General features: G+C 47.3%; 2 long non-coding RNA genes across 2 annotated transcripts; one reads left to right on the forward strand and one right to left on the reverse strand.

Moving 5' to 3' along the window:
• The first annotated feature begins 2766 nt into the window (after window positions 1-2766).
• LOC127493417 (uncharacterized) lies at window positions 2767-16334 on the forward strand. Its single transcript, XR_007923540.2, has 4 exons — window positions 2767-3467; window positions 15290-15367; window positions 15804-15864; window positions 15973-16334. It is a non-coding gene; the product is annotated as an uncharacterized lncRNA (long non-coding RNA).
• Window positions 12627-14976, reverse strand: LOC103350119 (uncharacterized). Its single transcript, XR_007923541.2, has 3 exons — window positions 14828-14976; window positions 13830-13980; window positions 12627-12894 (listed from the first exon to the last, which is right to left on the reverse strand). It is a non-coding gene; the product is annotated as an uncharacterized lncRNA (long non-coding RNA).
• Window positions 16335-17478: the final 1144 nt, after the last annotated feature.

Genomic DNA, 17478 nt, shown 5'->3' on the forward strand with positions numbered 1-17478 from the left:
GGACAGTTCCTACTTTGTGTGCAACTCAATTCACAGTAACTACTTCTGTGTTTTATTTAGGAAGCACATGGAACTGAAAATTTCAGCTGCCCGATTTTATTCAACTACCCCACAAATAAGCACAGATGACAGTCCCAGCACTGCAAACTCTGCAGGTCTGAGGTAGTAGACACTATTCGTTAATTTTAGTAGATTCAACTCTTTAGCCTGGAAACATTGGCTTTTCCTAACAGAAATAAATCTTAGGGCCTTTCCTCTAATTTTGCTGGACCGGGTTCCAGAGAAGTTGGGAAGGAACCCCTCCTGTGAAATTTCAAGTGTGGAAGCCATGAAGTATTCTGTTGTATTAATTCCTTGCTAGTTGCATAGACTAAAGACAGTTGGTTTGCTAAATGGCACTGAAGAAAATCTTGAACCAAGTGGTACTACTTAGTCCAAATATTTCTGACCAAATTATACAACAATATTTATAGGCTAACTTTAAGAGATGGTTGACATTAATACTGTACATATTTTACATGTCAAATACATAGTCCAAGAGTTTATAAAATAAGCTCATGCATTATTACCTGTAAGAATATCATATACAAGATAACCCCCCCCCCAGTATTTGTGACAGCATTTCAGATGGCAGCAGTCTTATATACAAAAGCAATCCAGTTTCTCTGTTAAGTCTATAATTTAAAGAAATTTCAGAGATAACTGAGAAAAAAAAAAAAGCTTAGTCCATTGAAGATTGATATAGAAAGTGTCAATTTGTGGGATTTGAAATATTTCCCTTTTAAAAAACACCCAGAATACACAACCTTTGTACAAAGAAAAATATAAAAATTCTAGATGATCATGTTTGATCATACTACATAATTTAGAATGAAATGACACTGGTTACTACAAGTTTTCCTACTTAGCATTAATTTGGGAACTAATATTTATATTTAGCTGCATTTATGGCACAAGGTCTCATTTTGTAATGGCACCAGTTTTCCTTAAGTATAGGAGGATTCTATTTTCAGCAGCAATTACAATTTAAAGGTTATTTTGTAGAGCCAATGTTTTAACTATCCTTTTTATGTTTTATACTCACCAGTTATTATTGGATGTGAGGGCGATCTAGCTGTGACATCTGTCACCCCATTGATAGCCAGGGTTGATTTGGTTGATCTGGCTGGCTAGGCGGGTGTCCCCTTCCTCCCTCACAGCTCCATGTGCGTCCCTCCCGAAGCTGCGCACTCGGTGGAAGAGGACGACCTACCCCGCTAGAGGAAGTAGCTAGAGAGCTACTCATATACCCTGTCAAGTATATACCCTGTCAAGGGTATATGAGTAGCTGCGCTCCCCTGCTAGAACCTCCAAACAGGCTCTCAATATTTCTACATATTTGCTTTCTTCTTTTTTTTTTAAAGATTTATTTATTTATTTGAAAGGCAGAGTTACATAGAGAGGGAAGGAGAGGCAGAGAGAGAGAGAGAGGTCTTTCATCTGCTGGTTCACTCCCCAGTTGACCACAGTGGCCAAAGCTGTACCAATACGAAGACCAGAAGCCAGGAGCCTCCTCCAGGTCTTCCCACATGGCTGCAGGGCCCAAGGACTTGGGAGACTCGAACTGGCCCTCGTATGGGAGGCTGGCACTGCAGGCAGCAGCTTTACCCGCTATACCACAGGGCTGGCCCCCATATTTGCTTCTACTTCTATCATCTACAAAGAGGGAGGTGTTGACATGTCTGATTATAATTGTGGATTTTTCAATTTCTTCTTGTAATTTTATCCACATTTGTTTCATTTACTTTGAGGGTCAGTTAGGGAAATTGACACTTACCATTCCTGTATCCTTCTGATAATTCAACACCTTTATAATCAAATCAAATATTCTCTTCATCTCTGGTTATATTCTATGCAATAGCATCTGCTTTTTCTGATGTTGATATAGCCACTCTAGCCATCTTCTGATTACTCTATATCCTTTACCTTTTCATTTACTCGTGTCTTTTACATACATTGGGTTCTTGGAGGCAGTATTTAGTTGTATTTTGCTTTTTCAAAAATTTTAATCCAATCTGACAATCTCTGCCTTTTAATCGGGATGTTTAAAGTACTTACATTTGATGTGACTATTGACGTGACTGAGTTTAAAATGTACCCTCTTGCTTGTGCTTGGAGTTCCAGGGCGGCCCATCCACACTGTAGCAGAGCTGGGGTCTGAACACCTGGATTGGGCAGAGATGTATTCCATGGACAAAGGATCACCCCCCGCGGAGCGCTTGCAGTAACGAGGGCGTTTGAGCTCAGTAAGAGCTCCCTTCCAGGCAGAACTGTCCAAATACACAAAAGGCTCCCTTTTGTCACAGGGGTTATTCAAGCCCTGGCCTCACGCCGCCCGCTTGGCGAGAATGTTTGCTGAGGGAATTCAGGCACCGACTGGTGGGAGTGAAGCTGGACGCCTTGATGATTCCACTCCTAAAGCAGAGCTTGTGCGTACACGAACTCCATTTCCCTCAACCCCACGGCGCTGGCCTCTGCCATCTGCAGCGCAGGAACGGGGCTGATATTGCACCACCGTCTGCGGTCCAGCAGTGTCCCCAGGGTTCCAGGAGAGGGGCGGGCAGCATGCTTCAGCCCTTGGGAGACACTGCTGCCCCACGCCTCCTCCAAACCCAAACCCCAGCAGCCTCCTCCTGCCATGACCCTGGGGTCACTGTGGCTTCACTCTGGCCAGGCTGGAACCAGACAGCGGGACAGGCTCTTTTGCAAATGTTCTTCACTCTGTCCAAGTTTGTACTTCCTTTAGAGGACTTTTTACTTGTTGTTTGTCAGCTTTTTTCCCCTCTCTTTTTATTAACTTGGAAATAGCAAATTACATTTTGCCAAGGGAGAGAACCCCTCCCTCACCCAAAGGAGTTTGCAACTTGCGCCTGGGTAAACATGCTTTCAGAGTGGGTTTCCGTCCTGGCCCGGCAGCCAAGGGCATACCGGTGGTTCTTCCAGGTTCTCGTCAGTTGTCAGAACAAGCAGGGTGTGTGAGCCAGCAGCCCCAGCCTCACCATGTTGAGCAAACTGAAATCCAAACAGCTTAACGCGATACGAAACGCACCCGTGGCGATCTGGCCCCCAGCTTTCTCCTTTGCTTCCTCTCCTGCTTATACGCCTATGCTTTCCTCAATGAGCAACAAAACTGCTCGATATTTGCGCCTTCAGCGATGCTACTTACACGTCTCCAGGAATTCTGGTTAGAAGCAGAGGGCACCATGGGATGGAATTCTCACTGACCAATCAGTCCCCATCTTAGCAGGAGTTGCTTTGTCACATGGTCGACGAGAGAACTACGATTCTAGAATGGAGACAGAATGGGCCTGAGACATATTTCACAAAGAGGGGAGGTATGCAAAGGGCCTGACGCAGGCAGAGTCTGGGGAAGGAGGCAGGGCAGTGTGGGACGCCCTGCAGGGCAGCCACAAGGATGAGAAGAGAGGGTGAGTATGCCGGCAAACGTGTGCATTTTCTGCCTACCCCATGCCAGCCTATCTTCCAGGTGGGTGTTTGGACCCCAGCCTCCTGAGAGTAACCTGCCCAGGCTTTTACCTACCTAGGGCTGTTGTTTCCTTCAGGGAAAGCAAAGGAACTACAGAGCTAAAACCTGCTGGCTCCCAGGTGCAGCCCAGGCTCATTTCCAGCTTTGGAAATGGAGGGAGGATGCAGGGCATGGAGTCGGAAGGCCTAGCCCCAGCCAGCTCTGCTGTGCACCAGCGGTGAGAGCTTGGACCAGCCTCAGTTTCCTCAACTGTCAAATGACATCAGACTTCTGCCTCCTCCCACAGGTGACCCTACATGCTTCCATGCTATCAAATACCACCCCTTTATGCCAGGGGCTTCCAAGCCGTATCACCAAGCCAGACCTCTCCTCTGAGTCCTTGACCCTGGAACCCAAACTTCTCTGCTGGAGATTTGTAGGCCCCTAGACTAAGCACACCCCAACAGTGTGTTCACTCTTCTTCCCACCCAGGCCCACCCAGGTGAATGGTGCTGTCCTCACCTCTGGGCCCAAGCTCCGGCCTATACCGGCAGTACCCACTCAACCACAAGCCCAGCCCAGTCCTCTTCAACAGTTCTTGCTCTTACCCCCTGCCCCACCCCCACTGCCCGTGCTCCCAGTTGAAGTCTGGTCTCTTGGATCATGTCAGTATCTTCCTGTCCCAGCCCCTCGGCCCAGGTCCCCAGTGCTTTCTTACTCATCTAGACGGTGAGTCCCTGGGCCTCTCTCACCTACAACCCTTAGTGTGTTGTGCCCAGATCGTTAGATCCCCACAGAGACCCCCAGAGAGTTGATCACACCAAACTACAAAAGCAAGGTTTATTCAGGAGTACAAGCTGCGACAGGGACCCCATCCAACCAAGCAACCAACCAACCAGCACAGCGGAGGAAGGAGTGAGGCCCTGGTCTTTGTTTGGGAGAGTTTTTAAAGGAAAAAAGGGCTACATCAGCAGGAAAAAAGAGTTACATACAGCACAGGAGCTCTGGGCGCAGGGAGTTACTTTGTTTAGCAATCTCTACTGTGCTGTCCTTGGTCTACCGAGCTAGCTGTCCCTGGTAAGCTTTGACATTTTGGGAATGCCTGAATGCCTACTTTTACAAGGACTCGTGTCCGCTATGGGAAACGGAGGCTGCTTTTTTTGTTTGTTTGTTTTAAAATAGAGTCACTTTGGTTCTTCAGTGACCACCTGTTTGTTTCCCTTAGTGTAAAAATGCAGATTCCCTAACAGTCCTGAAAGATGCTCCCCTGGGATCTGGCCCCCAGGTTGCTGTCCAGGCTCATCCTCCACTTTTTTTTTTAATATTTATTTTATTTATTTGAAAGACGAAGTTACAGAGAGAGAGGGAGGGAGAGAGAGAGATCTTCCATATCTGCTGATTCACTCCCCAAATGGTAGCAATGGCCAGGGCTGGGCCAGGCTGAAACCAGGAGTCAGGAGCTACATCTGAGTCTCCACGTAGGTACTGAGGCCCAAGGACTTGGGCCATCCTCCTCTGCTTTTCTAAGCACATTAGCAGGGAGCTGGATTGGAAATGGAGCAGCTGGGACTTGAACTGGCACCTATATGGGATGCTGGCACTGGAGGCAGTGGTTTTACTCACTATGCCAAAATGCTGGCCCCTCATTCTCTGCCTTTCTCCCAACCTGCCACTTTGATACTCTACCTCAAAGCACACCCAGCCACACAGAGGGCTGCAAAGGGGCCACCCTTGTTCTGCTCTTTTGGAGCTAGAAAGCCCTGCTGCCTGGTGTGGCATGCCTCTTGCCCCCCTCTTCCTCCGGGTGTCTGACTCCCGCATCAGGACTGAGAACCTTCTTCTTCCTGGGGAAGCCTTCTCATTCCTTCAGAGATGGAAGAAGCTGCTTCGGTGCTCTCTTACCTGGTAGGCCCCTCCTCTCACGGCGCCTATGAGTGGACTTCAACAAGTTCATGGAAACTGGAGCTATAAAATATGTTTATTTTGGTGCAAAACATGTTTGAAATCCATGTGCAGTTTCTCCATAATATGCATTTTCCATGAACTTTTTCACATATCCTTTAATTCCATCTCCCACAACCGTCTGTAGTGCCCTCATGTCTCACTGAGTGGGGATGGCCTGTACGTTGCCAATGTCCCTCAGTGGTCTGTGAGCAGAGTATAAAAGTCCCCTCTCACCTTTCCTGGTCCACTACCCCTAAATGAAGCCCTCGTGTGCCCGTGTATCCTCACTTTGTAAATAAGCCTTATCAGGCTGCATGCTGTTTGTGCCGGTACTCAGAATTATTCTCTAAGTAAAAGACAAAAACCCAGAATATTATTTTAGGCCCAGCCTAACCCACAACAAGGTGAGGATGGGGTGGTGGCTGGTCATGGACGTATGGATATTGGTTGAGTAATGGGAAGTGAGTCCCTGGCACCCTTTGTGACCCTGTTAGTGCAATCATATTAGCAACGACATCCACTTTGAGGAAGGAGTAAGAAGGACAAGAAAGAGTCTTAAGCCACATTCCTCCACAGTGTGACTTAAAAATTAGTGCTCCTGTATATGCTAGAAAGCAGTCAGGGTAATAACTAGTTAATTGACCTTAGGCACTTATTCAGTACCAGTGTGGACTGCATTACGTCATTCCCAAATCCACATGTTGCCACTCTAATCCCCGAGGTAACCATATTTGGAAACGGGAGTTTCGAGGAGATAATTAAATTTCAGTGAGGTCATAGGGTGGGGCCCTCCTCTGAAAGGCCTGGTATCCTTGCAAGAAGAGGAAGGGGCATCAGAGCTGTCTCTGCACGCAGAGAAAGGAAAGGTCATGTGAGGACATGCCGAGAAGGTGGCCTCTGCGAGCCAGGAAGTCCCCACCAGAACCCAACCTGGGCAACACCTTGAACTTGGACCCCCAGAAACTGAGAAAAAAATGTCTATTGTTTGTGCCACCCAGTCTGGGGCAGCCCCTAGCAAACTAATACAGATACCTACTATGGGCCTTGGCCTTGAGGGTAGCAAAAGAGCCCTCCCCCCAACCCCCACCCCAACTTCCAAGAATCTGTGATCTTACTGGGCTTTTCCTGTTTGGGTTGCATTCTGAGTTTCCATAGGTAGCATTTCTTCCTGTGACGAGTTGGTTGAAGATCAAATTTGTGGCTTCCCAAGCACCTCTCCTTCTTCATTAAAGGCCACCACCATTCCCCTTCCTCCTCCTCCTCCCTCCTAGATTCCACAAGACTGTGAGTGCATTAGGCAAGTGCAGGAAGAGGCCCTCCCAAGCCCCGGCTGCACAAGCTTTCTGCCACAGAGTCACGTCCCTGGCGTCCTGGCCGGGCTGAGATGGAGGATGTGGCTCCCGAATCCCCAGCTCTGCCTACTTCATTGCATGAGTGCATTAAATTTCCTTGTCTTCCTTAAAATAAGCCTCCAAGACGCACACATATGACTTGAAGTTTTCCAGCATCATGGCTTTCATTTCCCCAAGGGCTAATTTTCAGCAATGGCTGGCAAAAGAGATTTGTCCAAGGTGTCCTCAAGCTGCTGACATAAGCCACCATGAGCATGATTCTGAGCTGCAAAGGGGGTGCTAGTGTTATGGGGACACAGTGACGAAGGTGACCTCAGTTCATGTCTCACCTAGAAGAATTTCCACGGCAGACAGAGAGCATAGCAAGAGTTATTTAAGTCAGAAACCTCCTGCCACAGCATCAGGCGTGGGGCTCCAAGAGAGGAAAATCTGAAAAACTTGTCAAAGTGGAGTCTTTTAAGCACCATTTAACTCCTTACACTAGGTTAGTAGCAAAGTGGGTTTCGGTTGCCTGTCCCTGTGAGCACCAGCTTTGGGACTTGGTACAACTCTGGGCCTTTCGTGTCACATTCACGTGCCTCAGGAAGGGGTACTAGCCTGGCACGTCCTGAAGGATTTCTATGGGCGAGCGGAGGTGGCTCCCATCATAAGTTCCACACTGGACAACTCTGAAGGCAGAGAAATGTGTGGGGGTCAGAAGTCAGGTGGGTGGCAGGATGGACACGTGACTTAAGGAGAGACTATCAGAGCGGGGAGCATGTTCTCTTACTTTCTCAACAGTTCTTTTTTTTTAATTTTTTTACTTCGCAGGTTAATAACTCACAGAAGAATTAGAGTCACTGCTCACAGAAATTAAAAGTTCACAAGGCCGTGCGGCACTGGCACACCGGGTTCTAGTCCCGGTCGGGGCGCCGGATTCTGTCCCGGTTGCCCCTCTTCCAGGCCAGCTCTCTGCTGTGGCCAGGGAGTGCAGTGGAGGATGGCCCAAGTGCTTGGGCCCTGCACCCCATGGGAAACCAGGATAAGCACCTGGCTCCTGCCATTGGATCAGCGTGGTGCACCGGCTACAGCGTGCTGGCCGCGGCGGCCATTGGAGGGTGAACCAACGGCAAAGGAAGACCTTTCTCTCTGTCTCTCTCTCTCACTGTCCACTCTGCCTGTTCAAAAAAAAAAAAAAAAAAAAATTCCCAGGTACCTCTGCAACTTAAGATGTCTGTGCCAAGAGCTGCAGTAAAATCCCTTTTGGACTTGCCTGGCATGTAGAATCATTCATTCTATAAGCAGGCAGTCCACAGAAGGAGAAATTTGGATGGCTAACCAAATATGACAAACTCAGCCTCACTAATAATTACAGAAAGGCAGGGTAAAAACGAGACATGAAGTTTTTGCTCCCAAAGTTTAAAATGTTTAACAGTACCATTTGGGAATTCTAATCCAGAGAATGAAGTGGGTCCACATATTTCCTTCTCTCCCACTAAAAAGCCCACTGAAATGGCAGTAAGATGTACAAAATCCACAGTGGTACAGAGTGCAGCAGGTGGGGTTTGGAAGATAGAAAACAAATAGTATTGTGTTGCCAAATAAACCACACAGGGATAAGTAGGGTCTGAGTGAGGGGAGAATGCTGAATGGGAAGAGAGCCACCTTTCTGGGAAGGGGAGCTAGCTCCCCAAGGGCATTGGAGAGCACTGTGATGGCTAATGTGAATCAACCAGACCTCTGCAAGAGGGACCTGGTTCAAACACTATCTCTGGTTGTGTCTGTGTGGGGTTTCTACATGAAATTAGAATTGATGCAATGGATTCAGTAAAGTGGATTGTTTTCCTGAATGTGGGTGAGTGAGTGGGATCCAGTCTGTTGAGGACTTGAGTAGGACAAAATGTGCAGAAAGGAGAGCTCGCCCCTCTGGCTTCCTGCCTGCCTCTTGAGTTGGACTGGGATTTCCAGCACTGGATCCCCTGGTTCTCAGGGGACTGGAGACACCACCAGCTTTGCTGGTCTCCAGCTTGCAGATGGAAGATCATGGACCTTCTCAGCTTTGGTATCATAAGAGAATTCCTTATACTACTTATTTTCCAATATACCTATTGGTTCTGTGTCTAGGGAGGACCTTGACTAACACAGTGCTAAGCTCTAGGTTAAGGGAAAAGGAAAGTAAGAATGGAGAGTGGGTTAGCTATCAGGATGCCTGCTTGAAGCACCCTCCTCCTTCACTCCCAACATTTACCTACTGTGGGCACACAGCAGTTGGCCATGCACTGGTTACATTCACATGTCAGGAGTCAATAGATACTATCAACAGTTGACAAATAAAAACAGTGGTATAAACATATTACCTAATATTCTGTGCTAACTACCAAAAAAGTGAAACCAGAATTGGTTAAAGTTGGCTACAATAGGGAGTGGAGTGGACTGAAGAGAGAAGGAGACGTCTCATAGTGTTCTGTACTATGCTATTTAAATGGTACTATAGTACTATCTGTACTTTATTACACTAATTTCATCACATGTAGGTATTACTTTTAACATTAAAATAGAAATAATAATATTGCCAAACATTGGCATTGGTGAAGAAAACAGAACCTCTTATACCCTGTTTGCAAGAAAAACACTGAATTGGTCTAAACTTTTTAAAGAGCGATTTTGTAATATTAACTAATATAATTAATATAGGCTCACTCTTTAAGAATAATATTGTATAAATTTCTAGTCTATTAAGACTATGTGAAGGAACAGTGGGCAAACCAATCAAAGAGGAAGCAGAAAAATACTCAAAATTTTCCTCCATTGCAAATGAGCATGAACACACATACTCACATCACATGTTCTGCCACACATCTTGCACATTGACTCACTCAGATGAAAACATCAGCCACCCAGGTTCTTAAGAGTTCTCTCTCCAGCTTTTATTCCTTATCTTGGTCCTCACATGGAAAGCTGTCTCTGGTGGTTTCTCCATCCTCACATGACTCATTTTGGTTTACTTTTGTGGAAGCAACTAACTTTGGAGCTGAGACTTTTCCTTCCAGCCACAGTCTGAGGCTAACCCAGTATTCCCAAGCTCCTGGGTGCTGGCCAGCCACTTGGAGACAAGCCCTTGATTCTGTTTGTACTCTCCTTATGGTTACTATGTTCTAAGTGTGGTCAGCTTATTAGAGCCCATGGCCTGATACACTCATTCCCCATGTGTCATTGCTGATAAGATGGGAAACAGAACATAGCTTTTGGACAGCCTCAACTTTACTTGAGCAGGGAAGAGCCAGGTTCTTCCCATGATTTGGTGATGAAACTCTTGGGAAATACTTATGGCCAAACTACATTTTTGTAGAGCATCATAGTCAACACATAATTACAATAGCCCCATAATGCCATTTTAGGTGAGGGAACCTATGCTCAGTATGAGAAATCAATTGTCCCTGTTCATTCAGCTAGAATGTTGTGAGGTAGGGATTAAGATCCAGATCTTAACAACTGTTTATCTTGTATTTTTCATACCGCTTCAGGAGATGTTTTTAGGACTTCTTTTCTTAATGCGATAGTTGTGGGAATTAGACCAGAAGCGCTTCACTCTGCTTCAGTGTTTCATAGAAATCCGTGATCTGGATGCTGACATCTGCTATCTCACATTCTTGGACTTTGGACAGATTCCTAAGTTTGTTACAAAACAACTGTGTGTCCATGATCAAGTTTACATAACATCTCTGGATTTCAGCTTCTTCATCTGCAAAATAGAGATAGTAAGACTTTTTTTCCCAATAAAACCTCACTGGAATTGTCATGAAGTTCCAATATGATAATATATATAAAGCACTAAGTAAGTGCTTAACGTGGTGGTGGTAGTTGTCAATGAGAAGAGAAATTGTTTTGAAATGTGTAGGATACTTTAAACAGCCCAAATTTCCTCCTCAGATGGGATCCTATGATCTACTCCCCTGTCTTCTTAGCTGTCAATTCATTTTTAGAATATCAACTGTTTTGTAAAGACAGCAGTCTTGGGCTATCAGACTTACTTGCCAAAAGCAACTGCAGAAGTGTTATGTGCCAGATACTGGGCATTCAATGTGTGCATTGCAATAGATGACAGAGAGTCCCATGCTTTGCTGTCTCTAAGACTGTGGTTTCTTAAGCAGAAATAGGAGCTGTGTGCATGGTACCTAGGGTCATTTTGAACTGATGGCACAGCATCCTTTCTAGCAGGTAGAGAGGCATTTATTAAGTGAGTGCCAGTATCACAGGTATCCAGAAGACTGAGCAGCATTTGTATGCAGTCATTTTAGCTTTAACTACATTCATAGGCAAACAAGTAGAGGCTATTAACAGCTGTTGCACCTTGGAGAACATGCCAGGAAAACCACAGGCTTCAGTGCTGTTTAAAGCAGGGCAAACAAGAGACTAGTAGGAGAGAAGACATCTTGACAGTAGCAAGAAGACTGTCACACTGGCTCCACCCATCATGGGGACAGAAAGCTTATATCATTCCCTGTGCCTTGGGGTAAGTCTCTGAAGACACTCAATGCAGAAAAAGGCAGGGTGGTGAGGAGTAACGGTACCTCTGTAATAAGGGAAGCAGGTAGAGTTCATTTGAAGAGACTTGCGCTTGGTGGAAATTCTAAGTGACTAAACCCAGCTGTACACACGCTATAAACCTACGTTTCCCCCAGGGCAGTGAGGCTCAAAGTGCAGCCTGGATTATGTGATCACCCCAGGAACTCTGTGAAGGAGGCCACCCCAGCCCAGGGAAACACACTCACTTGCTTCTTGGAAGAAACAGTGAATGGAATTCTAAGATTGATCTTTAAATTTTTGGCTAGAATGACTGGGCTAGGGGAAATTTCCTTGGCAAGCCAGGAGATTTTCTCTAGTGATCAGATGTATCGAAGGACAGACATGTCTTCATACCCAAGTCAGTGATGGGTGCTTTCAGCAGAACTCAGAGCTGTCTTATTTGGCAACACGTCAGAATTCCACACGCAGGGCTACTGTTGTGGCTTAGCAGGTTAAGCTTCTGCCTATGACACCAGCATCTTATAGCAGAGTGCTGGTTTGAATCCCACTTTGTCCACTTGCTCTCCAACTTCCAGTTAATGCACTTAGGAAAGCAGCAGATGATGGCTCAAGTGCTTGGGTCCTTGCCACTCGCGTAGGAGACCCTGGATCCTAGCTCCTGGCTTCAGCCTGGTCAAGCCCTGGTAATTATAGGTATTGGGGAAGTGAACCAGTAGATGGAAGATCTCTTCTCTCCCTTTCTCTCCTTCTTCCTCTGTCACTCACTTTCCAACTAAATAAAATAAATCTTTTAAAAAACAACCCAAGCTCATACATTTAAAATATTGAGGAAATTCATAACAGAGATGCAAGGAAAAAAGTGTAAGTCAAAATTTCAACAGGGAAGGAAGAGACACTTGGACATGTCTGGAGACATCTTTGGCTGTTGCTACAAGGGGAGGCTGCTACTGGGCTCTAGTGGGTAGAGGGCAGGAGGTGCTTTTAAAATCCTACATATACAGGAACCACCCCCCCCCAACAAAAATTATCTGACTTCAGATGTCTGTAGTGCAGAGGCCGAGAAAACCTGATTTTAAAATATCATCCTTTACAGCAAATATATCAATCACTAAACAATATAACCAGCTGGATGAGAATACCACAGGTGAGAACAGAGGCTTATGGTAGAAATAGTGAGTGTGTGAGCAATAAAATCTTGCGAGTGAGAAATCTTCTTTTCCCCCAAGACCCCTACCTTAAACTTTTCAAATATGAAGTAAAAATAATTTAATAGAATCACATATTTTTAAAAAGATTTATTTGTTTATTTGAAAGGCAGAGTTACAGAGAGGCAAAGGCAGAGAGAGAGAGAGGTCTTCCACCCACTGGTTCACTCCCCAGATGGCAGCAACTTGCTGAGCTGATCTGAAGCTGCCAGGAGCCTCCTCCTAGTCTCCCACACAGGTGCAGGGGGGGCATCATCCATGGCTTTCCCAGGCCATAGCAGAGAGCTGGACTGGAAGTGGAGCAGCCGGGACTCAAACCTGCGCCAACAGGATGCCAGCACAGCAGGCGGCAGCTTTACCTGCTATGCCACAGCACCGGCTCCTAGAATCACATATTTTTGAAAAGTTATCTATCACCTAAAAGATCTGCTTTATCATCCTTTGTTGTTTACAAATAACATGAATTGTCCTGCTTAAGATTTACAGTTTGATATAATTGTCCCATAGACTGAGATGTTAAATTCTCATATGTTGGGACATTTGCTATTGGTCTTAGGCAGAGCGCTTGTTACCAGACAGGCAAAAGCCTAACCTGAAGTTCAGAAGCTTTCTGGTGGCCGCGGGCATGTGATGGATACAGTAATAGAAATCTAACTCGAGCCATGGGAGCCGGGGGAAGGAAGCAAAGTCACTTACTGAAGGCTACAACACTAGTCCTCGGCAGATCTGGGGCCTGATATAAAGTCTTCCGAGTCTCAAGCAAGTCCTGCGTCCTGGCCTACCTCCTTAGCTTGTCTAGGGAAGTAAAAACAAAACGGAAAACATTCTCTTGAAAACACAGCCATAAATTATTATTACAAGTAGGCAGAGAGCACAAACATTGCTGAGGCTGTGGTGGAGAACTAAGATAGTAACAGAGGAGCCAGGACTTGGTAGGACGGACCACGCCGGCTCTGGTTTCACACCCACTCCTGGGCTGATCTTGAGGTTTGAGGGTTCCAGGGAGCCCCACGCCCGCGGAGGAATCGGACTTTGAGTCGGAGGAGTGAGAAACAGAACTCGCATGTGACTGGCCTCAGGTTGCTTTGAATGTAGCCAAGGTTCCCCTTCTGGGCCGTCCTGCGTGGGGTGAGGAGCGCTCCACTGCGGGAGTTTTTGATGGGTGGGCGGAACTGCCTAACAACGGGTAGCTAAATATGGGGGAAGACACAACAAACGACCCGCTTCCCTCGGATCCAAATTCCTGCCGTCAGCGCTTTCCCAGCCCCTTCCTCCCCCAAATCGGGATGGAAATACGAGGATGAAACCACAACTCACTGGCAGTTACTCATTCTGATGACAAACCAGGAGTCGGTTCCGCTGCAATATTTCGCAGCTTTGGCTTCCATTTCCCGGGAGACCCACGTCTTGTCATCTGGATTTGCTTAAATGGCTCTGAGCCGTGGGGACGGGCAGGCGGCACGGGGTCCTGTGGAGGAGGGAGGCCACGCGCCAGTGAGGGCGAGGGACGAAGTCACTCCCTCCCTTGGCCCTTTCACACGGGGATGGTAGTGATGGGACCCGCGCCAGTGGCACTGGAAGCCAGGGGGCAAGAGAGAAACAGGAGACCTGATTTGCCTGTGCCGTGGGGTACCACAAAATCACCTGCTCCCTCTCCCTCCTCCCCTTCCACTTCCTCTACTGAGGCTGGGCCCCCGCCATGTTTATTGTGTCTGGGCTCTGCCGCTGCGGTCCCAGCTGACTGGACCAGAGTGACCACCAGACCCGGCCACTGCGGTCCCAGCTGACTGGACCAGAGTGACCACCAGACCCGGCCACTGCGGTCACAGCTGACTGGACTAGAGTGAGCACCAGACCCGGCTGGGCCAATCACATCCTCTCTCCCAGAAATCTGGAAATGGCGCCTCAGGGACCCAGACTAGAGGTTTTCCACCAGTGTTGTATGACCGGGAAATTCGGAGCACACACGCTGGCCAGGCGTCCCCAGAACTTGATCGCAGGTACACCAGGTTGGCCTGATCTAAGGCAGAGCTTCCGGCGTGGAGCCGCCGGTTGCAGGGACAAGCAGACCTGCAGAGGGGAGGCGAGGCGAGGGCCAGCCGTCTCTACTAAAGAGAGCTTTCTGGTCCTGGGCTCCAGGCCATTCTGGCTGTACTTGGTTCCTGAATCCTCCCTTGAAACGTTTCTTCTGGAGCCGCTTTGAGCAGCTTCTGTCGCCCAGAGCGAAATGAACTTTCGCCCACCACTGTCACGACCTCCCTGTCCCCTGTCACAATCCTGCAGACTCCGCCTGGGAAACCATTTTCAAACCTCACCCTGTGTCCTCTTCCACAGCGTTCGCGTCCTCTCCTCCCTGAGTGGACTCCGCCCAGGGCCTCTTCTGCCCCGCCCCCAGCCTCTACGCAAACCACCTGATCCACTCATTCCCAAGCTTGAAGTCCTTCACTGGTTCCTCCTGGCTGGTTAAAAATTACAAGAGGGCTGTACAAACGGACTTGAAAAAACGTGTTATGAACTGAAAAAAACTAAAGTTGTGGTCAATAGACATAGGAGCCTTGGGTTTTTCTTTTTAAAATGTGATTTACATATGCACACATATAAATACCTACATTCCTTTAGGAAAAGGCACTCACCACACTGTTAGCAGTGCTTCCCTTGATGGGGTGTGGCTTTGGGAGGGAGAGGGGGATTTCCACCATGTCTTACTTTACGTAATATTTAAATAAATGTAGGTGATTGTAGATGATTGAATTTTTAATTTTTTCTCCACTTCGAAGGTTTCTGAAGGTCCTTCACATTTTTGCATCTGGGTCACATACCTCCAGCTTCTTCCGAATTTTCATCGTTACCCCCAGGTAGCGCCTTCTTTACATTAACTGACACTGCCCATTCTGTGACTCCTTCCTGAAATACCTATTCTCCGCTCTTTATCTGAAAGACTTCTATCTTTACGTGAAATTTTATTTATTGGAAAGACAAGCAGAGGGAAGGGAGAGAGAGAGAGAGAGAAAGAGAGAGAAAAGAGAGAGAGAGAAAGAGAAAGAGAGAGATCTTCCATCCACTGGTTTATTTCCCCTAATGCCTACAGCAGTCAGGGATGGGCCAAACTAAAGCCAGGAGCCAGGAACTCAATACAGGTCAAGGAGTCCAACTACTTGAGCCACCACCAGTGCATCCCAGGGTGCTTGTCATCAGGAAGCTGGAATTGAAAGTGGAGTGAAGACTCCAACTCAGACACTTTGGTATTGGATGCTTCAAATGCCTGCCCCCATTTTTTCTTTTTTGATACAGATCAAGTATCACCTCCTCTGGGAAGCCGCCTCTGGTTGACACATCTCTATTCCATATCAAGGTTAGTTGTATTGTCCCAGTGGCCCCATGGTCTCTTGCTACTGTGTTGTAACGCCACCAAATTATGTAGTGTCTAAATGTGGTCACATGATTATCTCCCCTACTGCAGGTGAGCACCTTGCAGATGAGGACTGAGGCTTATTCCTCTCAGCTGAGGCCTGGACTAAGCATGCACAGAAGATCTTTTGGTTGATTGGCTGAATGAATGAATGGTTGGATGAATGGGCCCTTGCACAGAAGGCAGAGCCATGAAGTCATTGCAGCCATTCCTGCCTCTTTCACACAAAGTCCACCCACTCGGCCTCACCACAGCCTTGTTGGTGAGCAGCCGCCTGCCCAGCTAGCAGGATCGGGTACCAGGCTGGGGTGGAGAGTGTTGATGTGGTACTTTAAACATCACAACCATCAGTTGAAAATGTAGTTAGTGACTAATAAAATAAAGAGGCCAGACCTATTCTGGAGAACATCTAACTGGTGGTGAGTTGTTACTGTTTGGTGGATATTCACTTCTCCCTCTCTCCCGGGTCCCTAAAGAGAAATCTTGAATTGAGCCCCTGCCTTCTCTCCTCTTACAAAGAAGAAAGCTTTCTTATTGCTGCGAAGCTGGGGCAAGCTACGTAGCAAATTCCTGGGGGAGGAGGAGAATGGGCTTGGAGGACCAAGGAAGCTCCCAAGGCGAGGAATAGAGGTTCTTCTTCATGAATGTGAGGCAGCCACACCGGTGCCAGATGAGCACAGGAGACAGGAAAGGAACAAGGATTTAGTATTTAGTCAATGTTAGGAGTTCCTACCGATGTTTATTCTCCATAATGACTTGCTTGAGCCCTGACTACAGAATGGAATTCCTTTTAGATTACATTTTGGATATTGTCTTGGGGTTCTTGAATGTGACATCATCCCAAAGCCAACACACAGGAGTCATTGATAAGAGTTAACCCCTAAAAATGAGTGAGATGAGAGCTTGCAAGAAGGCAATACACTTTACATGCAGGGCTTTGCTTACTCCATAGCTATCTCTGCTAGAGAGGGCAGCTGGGGCAAGCAGGGGCAGCAGAGGGCCCAGACCATGTCAGTTCTGAGTGCAGGCCAGGAGAGCTAGACAGTGAGGAACTGGATGACAGGGGGTAGGGCTGCCTCACCCTCCTCTGGGGCTCTCACGCCAGGGTGTCCAGGGGCTCTCACACTGTGAGTGTCCAGGAGCTCATGGGGGCAGGTTGGAGGGAGGAAAAGGAAACTCAGCTGAGAACCACTTTACAGCTGAGGCCTTGATGTTCAGGGGCAGCTTCAGACTGGACAGGCATCCACCCAGACCATGGATGCCCTAGGAGCTGCAGTCCCCTAGGCCATGGAGACCAACACTGACAGGTGGTGGCTCTGGGGCAGACATGGTTTCTTAGATCCCAACCATAGTTACTCTAAGAGAAGCTTCAGAAGCACACTCAGTCCTCCAAGTGGCTGCAGACCTTCGGATCAGAAGGGGAAATTTTCTGGGCCAAGATCAATGTTAGAGACACAGGAATACAGGTGAGTTCATCGATGGTGGGGAGAGGGGCTCTTGCTCATGGCAGCCCATGTGGGTCCAGTCTCGGGCAAGGGCATGGCAAAGGTGAAGCAA

The sequence above is a fragment of the Oryctolagus cuniculus genome, chromosome 7 (assembly GCF_964237555.1).
Source record: "Oryctolagus cuniculus chromosome 7, mOryCun1.1, whole genome shotgun sequence".
NCBI lineage: Eukaryota > Metazoa > Chordata > Mammalia > Lagomorpha > Leporidae > Oryctolagus > Oryctolagus cuniculus.